The sequence below is a fragment of the Miscanthus floridulus genome, chromosome 18, assembly GCF_019320115.1.
Source record: "Miscanthus floridulus cultivar M001 chromosome 18, ASM1932011v1, whole genome shotgun sequence".
Taxonomy (NCBI): Eukaryota; Viridiplantae; Streptophyta; class Magnoliopsida; order Poales; family Poaceae; genus Miscanthus; species Miscanthus floridulus.
This window is the reverse complement of record NC_089597.1, coordinates 3,790,393-3,799,126: the sequence shown is the minus strand read 5'-3', so window position 1 is coordinate 3,799,126 and position 8,734 is coordinate 3,790,393. Positions and strand designations below refer to the sequence as shown.

General features: G+C 45.3%; 1 long non-coding RNA gene and 1 pseudogene across 1 annotated transcript; one reads left to right on the top strand and one right to left on the bottom strand.

Annotated features, from left to right (window-relative positions):
* Positions 1-2,314: 2,314 nt before the first annotated feature.
* Positions 2,315-3,227, bottom strand: LOC136520106 (uncharacterized). The gene is made up of 4 exons (XR_010775147.1): positions 3,155-3,227; positions 2,967-3,026; positions 2,765-2,841; positions 2,315-2,685 (listed from the first exon to the last, which is right to left on the bottom strand). It is a non-coding gene; the product is annotated as an uncharacterized lncRNA (long non-coding RNA).
* Positions 3,228-4,006: 779 nt separating this feature from the next.
* LOC136519798 (uncharacterized) lies at positions 4,007-5,471 on the top strand (annotated as a pseudogene).
* The last annotated feature ends 3,263 nt before the right edge of the window (positions 5,472-8,734 follow it).

The following is an 8,734-nucleotide window of genomic DNA, read 5'->3' as shown; positions in this document are numbered from 1 at the left end:
TGATGTGAGTCCCTAGGTATGGCTCGTCATGACCACGGGTTATATCAAGGCGTGCCGGTCACTTCCCTTGTGTTAGATCTTTGACCCAGACCCATACGCTTGGACCTGGAGTGGTTGGCGGCAGTATGGGTCTCCGTTGGGCGAGGCGAAGCCCGCAGCCTTGGGGTCGGACGAGACGGAGCGCGAACACAGGGGTCGGGCAAGGTGGAGCGCGAACCCAAGGGTCGAGCTAGGTGGAGTGCGAACCCAAGGGTCGGCGCGAGGCGGAGCCCCCCCTCAGGGTCGGACGAGGCGGAGTCCGCGGCCTTGGGGTTGGGCAAGGCGGAGCCCTCCCTCAGAGGTCAGGCGAGGCGGAGCCCGCCCCCAGAGGTTGGCCAAGGCGTTGTCCGCCCTCAGAGGCCGGACGAGACGGAGCCTACGCACCTAAGGGTCGGTTGGAGCTATAGTCGCGCTCTTGACTACTCGGATGAATCAATGTTGATGGTTGTTAGCTCCTCCTCTTCAGGTACTCTAGTATTGATCCCCGACACATTGTTACTTATGATTGTTAAAACCAAATATGATAAAGCATGAGGCAGTTACATGACACTTAAATCATATGGCGTTCTTAATTGTTAATAGATATTGTTTCAAAAAAAGATTGTTAATAGATAACGACAGCATTGCACAACCAATTTCACCTCAACGTGAGGCTAGCCTGACAAAATGTAGTTAAGAACCAGTCATGGATCGGAGCAGTTGTTGTCTATTCTTTTTCAGACAAAATTGTTATCTATTGTAACAACTAACAACCAATTTCACCTCAACGTGAGGCTAGCCTGACAAAATGTAGTTAAGAACGAGTCATGGATCGGAGCAGTTGTTGTCTATTCTTTTTCAGACAAAATTGTTATCTATTGTACTCACACATTCTTTTGCTTATTATATATTGTATTTCTTATATAATATACTGACATACTGCCATGTGTGACATTAAATCTTCTACTTCTAAGAGCAAGGCTAATAATATAGCCGGCTTGCTGGTTGTAAGATTTCTTGTAGCCTTCTCTTAGCCCACTCATACAGCAGTTAGCTCTTTACAGTTAATACATGACCCACTTGTCTCTCTCACAGACTTTCTTGATTCTTGTGCCCAAGCCGGCTGTAAGCTTACAGCCCGCTTCTCCTCTCTCTCCTCCCCTCTCTCCTCCACTTCAGCATTTAGTCGGCTTACAGCCTGCTATTATACTTGCTCTAACACACTAGTAGTACTGTATCCAAAAAGATGCAAATGCGCAACGTGAACATAGTACAGGCACAGTACCGTGGAGGAGCTGGATCATCTTCTCAACGCCAACAGCACAACTCTTCAGTGCAACACAATATCCACACAACACAAACAGCCAAGCCCGCCTAGCTCTCAAACAGAATCTAATCCCTGATTACATTAAAGATCGAGGCTAAATTAGCAAATGCAATCACAGCCTACACAAGGCACACCAGGGAAGTACTAGCAATTAGTGGCTGCAGCAGTTGAATCAGCTCATTTCATTTGTACCAGACCAGGCAGTCAATCGGATAAGGTCATCTGGAACTGGAATCCTCGATCTGCAGAGTTGCCATCCCCATTCTTATGGCAGGTGTTTACAAATTAAATCAATTTCTTATTGTTTATTCCTTTCGGAGATTTTGTCAAGCATAATCTCCACAAAAAATGAACAGATTGAGGGAGATAGTAGCACAGAAATTTATCGGGAAGGAAGGCTATTGATGTTGTGAGAAGCTAATTCAAATAATTCAATGGCCCAGTTCATACCTACAGGAGTCAGGAGGCACGGAGGATTTTATTTAACCAGTCATGATTTTGTGTTGCCATAACCTTACCTTTGGTGTAATTTTACCAAGTAAAATTAAATGTCTATAACCCAACTCCAAAGAGACACTTCAGGCAGGTTACAGGGGGGCTATGTTTAAATTAGGAAGAACTATCGCCATGGAATCTGTTTATCTCTTGATCTACCGCCAGCATACGTCCTCTCCACATAGACAGCTTTTATGAATTCCCTAAGACTGCCTGCCAATGTTGTTGCAACAATAGGTTATAGTCAGAGCATGTGTTTGATAAGTAAACGATACACACATAAAAGTGGTTGAATTACTCATTACCTGCTGTCAGGTAGCCTCATTTTATGGGTATCAAAGTCCTTCAAGAATGATTCCTTGGTGTTTGATAAGTAAACGATACACACATAAAAGTGGTTGAATTACTCATTACCTGCTGTCAGGTAGCCTCATTTTATGGGTATCAAAGTCCTTCAAGAATGATTCCTTGGCACGCTGCCCTTCTGGAGAGCCTCGACCTCTTGCGTGCTGAAAGTGGACACGGAGACGGATTTCACACGGTGGGTGAACTCGCGGCTACAAGTGCATCAATCAGTATGTTAGGATTCAGGAAAAGGGCTCCTGCTAAACTTGCCAAGTCAAGCTCTTCACCAAAAGAGAGCTTGTAGTAGAAGAGTAGCCGTTTGTTACAACATAAGTGAACTTATGTCCAATCCAAGTAGATATTTCAGGTGGAATCTCGTATGTTTGTACTGCTTGTGAAGATTTTCAGCAGTTTTTCCAATCAACTTTATTCCCCTGTTTTCGAAGAACATAAACTCAACTCTGTAGGTTTCATCAGTACTAAGGAATGGTATATTGTACCTGTTAATTACAGCAAATGGTTGATCAGTGTCATTAATATCTTGTAACTAATATCAGTGTATGTGTATAATGAACTTACCTCCAACCAAACTGAGTGAGGTGAACAGTCTTCTTTGTTGCATTTCTTAGTATAGGGTTTCATTCTAAACCTGCATCCTACAAGCTCGATAACACCAAGTTTCATGTTATGTAATGCCAGAAATGGTCATCGTAAAAGTAACAATTACAGGAGCTAATCAGATTAAATTGAGAAATAGAAATTGTTATTTTTTTTAGCTAACCTTTTCAGTGAAATGATCTATTGTTTGCAGCTGCAGAAGCGTTCTTTTCTTAAAATTTTTCTGCTCATCAAATTCTCCTTGTAATCATAGCATTAACTCACCGGAGATGCCGCTAGAGCATCCACAGCAGAAGCACCAGGAATTGTAAGGAACAAGCTAGTATCAGTGTATGTGTATAATGAACTTACCTCCAACCAAACTGAGTGAGGTGAACAGTCTTCTTTGTTGCATTTCTTAGTATAGGGTTTCATTCTAAACCTGCATCCTACAAGCCCGATAACACCAAGTTTCATGTTATGTATGTAATGCCAGAAACGGTCATCGTAAAAGTAACAATTACAGGAGCTAATCAGATTAAATTGAGAAATAGAAATTGTATTCTCCTTGTAATCATAGCATTAACTCACCGGAGATGTCGCTAGAGCATCCACAGCAGAAGCGCCAGGAATTGTAAGGAACAAGCTTGGATAAATAAATTATAGTAAATGTGTTCGTTATATATAATGATTTTATAGTTCTCATAGCAAATTGACATAGTTTATGATTAGAGATGTGACATTTTTTCAGAGTTACAACTGGCAATGAATAATTACAACCGAGCAACCACCTTAATGTCAGACAGTAACAGAAAAATGTGAACTATCCTTAGTTAAAACTTTTGCTCACATGTTTTAGTCCAATATTTCTATTCAATGTTAAGAAATTCTCCGGTTTATGCTGCATTAGGAAAACATTTGCACACAAAATGAAAGTATAACGGCATAGCTTCAATTAATTTTCAGATACACGTTCAGATAAATGAATCTAATCAAATTGCAAAACTCCCATTGATAAAACCACGCAAATTACCTTCAAGATATTATAGTTCCAAGCAGCCCACAAAACATAATTTGTGTGTCAGGTAATACTAATCAGACAGTAGCATTTCGGACAAGCATAGAAAGTAAATCTGAAATTTTCTTGTCTATACAAATTGTGAAACTAACTCCGCCTATGGTGGGGCGCCTTTGGTGTCCCAGCATAGTAGGTCCCAAGCCCTGGTAAAGGAGGAGGGTTGTGTTAGGCGTGGCGAGCCAATGTAAAAACTTAGCCACTTAAATGGAGATGAAACCCGAAAGAAAATCGTTGGGGCGTAACCCTCTTAGCGACGCGCCATATCGGAACCCGGGTATGGTGTTAAATGGGCAAGGGTCGGGTCGTCACCCCCGTGACGCGCCGTGTCGTGATCTGGGCATGGTGTCAAGTAACCAAGGATCGGGTCGTCGCTTCCTTAGTGGCGCGCTACATCGACGCCCGGGTGTAGTGAAAAATGAGCAAGGGTCTTTGCATCAGAGTCGACGGGTGCGAAGGGTAAGGAAGCTAGTCGAACCAACTAGGATCCGTTTAGGTAGTTGGAATGTAGGGTCACTTACAGGTAAGTTAAGAGAATTAGTTGATACCGCGACTAGGAGGCGTGTAAATATATTATGCGTTCAAGAGACTAAATGGAAGGGTCAGAAGGCGAAGGAGGTGGACAATACAGGTTTCAAGCTTTAGTACACAGGGACAGTCGCGAATAGAAATGGAGTAGGAGTTTTGATTGATAAGAGCCTCAAGAATGGTGTGGTGGGAGTGAGAAGGCAAGGAGATAGGATTATCTTAGTCAAGCTTGTCGTGGGTGATATGGTCTTGAACGTAATTAGTGCGTATGCCCCCCAAGTAGGCCTCGACGAGAGTGCTAAGAGACAGTTCTGGGAAGACTTAGATGGCCTGGTTAGAGCTATACCTAGTAGTGAGAAGCTTTTTATAGGAGGAGATCTTAATGGGCATGTAGGTACTACAAGCGCAGGTTTCGAAGCAGTTCATGGAGGTTTTGGGTATGGTAGTAGGAAACAGGAGGGGGAGGAAGTTCTGGACTTCGCGGTAGCTTTTGACCTGATGATAGCCAACACTTTCTTTAGAAAGAGAGAATCTCATCTAGTGACCTTCAGTAGTGGACAACACTGTAGCCAGATTGACTTTGTCCTCGCAAGAAGAAAGGACAAACGAGCATGCTTGGATTGCAAGGTGATACCAGGGGAGTGTGTTGTTTCTCAACATAAGCTTTTGGTGGTAGATTTTCGTTTTCAGGTGCGTGCCCGTAGGGACAAACAAGCTAAGATTGAAAGAACAAAGTGGTGGAAACTGAAAGGGGAGACGTCAGAGGTATTTAGGGAAAGGGCTATCAAAGAGGGCTCTTGGAAGGAAGAAGACGACATAAACAATATATGGGACAAGATGGCAACCAACATTCGAAAGGTAGCCTCAGAGGTGTGTGGAGTAACCAAAGGAAAGGGACACGAGGCTAAAGATACTTGGTGGTGGAACGAGGAAGTCCAAAGGGCTATTAAGGAGAAGAAAGAATGCTATAGACGCTTGTACCATGACAGGAGTGTGGACAACATAGAGAAGTATAAGGTGGCAAAAAAGACTGCAAAGCGAGCTGTAAGTGTGGCAAAGGGTAGAGCGTACGAGGATCTTTACCAACATTTAAGTACGAAAGGAAGGAGAGAATGACATTTATAGGATGGCTAGGGTTCGTGAGAGAAAGACATGGGACTTCAACCAAGTTAAGTGCATTAAGGATGAAAGGGAGCATCTCTTGGTAAAGGAGGATGAGATCCGACATCGATGGCAAGAGTATTTTGACAAATTGTTCAATGGTGAGAATATGGACACAACCTTTCAGTTGGATGACTCTTTTGATGACACCAATAGGCGCTTTGTGCGGAGAATCCAAGAATCTGAGGTCAGACAGGCGTTGAAAAGGATGAAAGGAGGTAAGGCGATGGGACCGGATGGTATCCCAATCGAGGTGTGGAGATGCCTCGGGGACATAGCTATAGTATGGTTAACCAAGCTGTTCAACCATATTTTTTGATCGAACAAGATGCCTGATGAGTGGAGGAGAAGTATATTGGTACCGATCTACAAGAATAAAGGGGATATTCAAAGTTGTATAAATTACCGGGGAATTAAGTTGATGAGCCATACTATGAAGCTATGGGAGAGAGTTATCGAGCATCGCTTGAGAGCAATAACGTGGGTCTCTATGAACCAATTTGGTTTCATGCCCGGAAGGTCAATCATGGAAGCCATTTTCTTAATAAGACAAGTTATGGAACGGTATAGGGAGAAGAAGAAGGACCTACACATAGTTTTTATTGACTTGGAGAAGGCTTATGATAAAATACCAAGGAATGTTATGTGGTGGGCTTTGGACAAACATAAAGTCCCAACGAAGTACGTCGGGCTCATTAAGGACATGTACAGCAATGTTGTAACTAGAGTTCGAACAAGTGATGGAGACACGGATGACTTTCCGATTAGGATAGGACTACATCAAGAGTCAGCTTTGAGCCCTTATTTGTTTGCTTTAGTGATGGATGAGGTCACAAGGGACATACAAGGGGACATCCCTTGGTGTATGCTTTTTGCGGACGATGTAATGCTAGTTGATGAAAGCCGGACAGGAGTGAATCAGAAACTGGAGTTATGGCGGGAGACTTTGGAGTCCAAAGGTTTTAGACTTAGTAGAACTAAAACTGAGTATATGAGATGTGACTTCGGCACTACTACTCGGGAGGAGGAAGATGTTAGTTTGGAAGGTCAAGTAGTGCCTAGGAAGGATACCTTTCAATATTTAGGATCAATGCTACAGAGGGACGGAGATATTGATGAAGATGTTAGCCATAGAATTAAAGCAGGGTGGATGAAGTGGCGGCAAGCGTCTGGTGTCCTATGTGACAAAAGGGTACCACAGAAGCTAAAAGGCAAGTTTTATAGGATGGCGATTAGACCTGCTATGTTGTATGGTGCAGAATGTTGGCCTACGAAAAGACGACATATTCAACAGCTAAGTGTCGCGGAAATGCGTATGTTGCGTTGGATTTGCGGTCATACAAGAAGGGATCGAGTTCGGAACGATGATATACGTGAGAGATTAAAGGTAGCGCCAATTGAAGAAAAGCTTGTCCAACACCGATTGAGATGGTTTGGACATGTGCAACGGAGACCTCCAGATGCACCGGTGCGTAGTGGAATCCTAAGTCAGGATAGTAACGTGAAGAGAGGCAGAGGAAGACCGAAGTTGACTTGGGTAGAGGCAATAAAAGGAGACTTGAAAGGATGGAATATACTCAAAGACTTAGCCTTAGATAGGAGTGCTTGGAAGATAGCTATTCACGTGCCTGAACCTTGATTGTTTCTGTTGGGTTTCAACTCTAGCCTACCCTTGTTTGGGACTTAAAGGCTTTGTTGTCGTTGTTGTTGTTGTTGTATACAAATTGTGAAACTCCCATTAAGGTAAAACCACACAAATTATCTTCAAGATATTATTATAGTTCCAAGCAGCCCACAAAACATAATTTGTATGTCAGGTAATACTAAAAAGTACCAGACAGTAACAATGGATTCAGACAAGCATAAAAAGTAATCTGAAATTTTCTTCTGTCTATATCAATGGATTCAGGGCCAACTCATCAAGATGAAGCATACGTTTATCAGAATTGAGTTTTGTAACAGCTGTACATTGGGCACTATCCACCATCACCAGGTGCTCAGGTAGGGGCAGATCTCTGAAACTAACATGGCCACACATCTGCAGAAAGGCAACAGCCTCCTCCACGGCAGAGACTTGGGGGGTGGTGGCGCATCTGAACGAAGACAGCAACCTCTTCAAGGGCAGTTATAGGCTCACGTGGCAGGGGAGGGTCCCGACGGCGGCGTGCGAGTAAGGCCACAGAGATGGACCTCGGCACGGCGTGCGTAGGAGGAGCAGCCTGCACGAGCGGAGGGTGTGGCAGTCTTGTCGCAGGTAGCCGGCGGCAACGTCGGGCCTTGGGTGGCGCGGACGGCGTGGGTCTGTAGCTGACGGGTGGCACATGGCTGCGCTGATGGGTGGCCACCGGCGGCCGCGCAAGCCACGTAGGGGAGCAGTAGGTGCGAGCGGCGCGGTGGCCCGCTGCCATGGCTTCGCCTCCGGCTCAGGCTTAGTCTCCACTGTTATTATGGCCGAGGATGGGCTATGCGCCACCACCACGTCCGTCCTCCTCCCATTTCATCATTCGCCCGTGATTGGGAGGCGCCGGCAGGCGACAGGATCTTGAGGAGGCGGTCGGCCGCTGCGTCGGCTCGGGTAAGGGAGATGGTTGGGAATGGCGGAGCGTCGAGCAGCGGGGGTTGGACAGGGCGATGGGCAGAGCGGAGGGCGACGGAGTTGGCAGTGGGCGACGATGGCGGGCCGCACCGCAGCAGGAGTGAGTCCGGCCTGACGGGAGCAGTGCGGCGGGAGCAGGGCGACGGGGGCAGTGCTAGCGTGGTGCGGCGGCGGAGAGACGGAGGAGATCAGCGCGGATTCCCGGCGATTCGCGAACACACGGGTTGACGGCTTAATGGGCGACAGACCCATTATGACAGCGATCGAACGGTCCACGTTGCTTCCTCGCTGAATCCAACGGTCATCAATTTAACGGGCGACGTGGCCATATCTACCGCCCGAACCTTGGCTCTGGATTCGTATTGAAGAGAAGAGATGATGGTTGGCCACGTACGTGAAGGTGGCGTTTGGTTTCTGGGAAATGAAGGGTGGGATACGGAAATGAGGGGTGGGGTAAATTTCATAATGTTTGGTTAGTGGGAAATGGAAATGGATCAAGATAAAGGAAAGAGAAATGCAGCTACCATCATAACCTAGCGATCCATAATTCCATATAAACTAGTAAATATCGAGATTACTATTCATATAATGC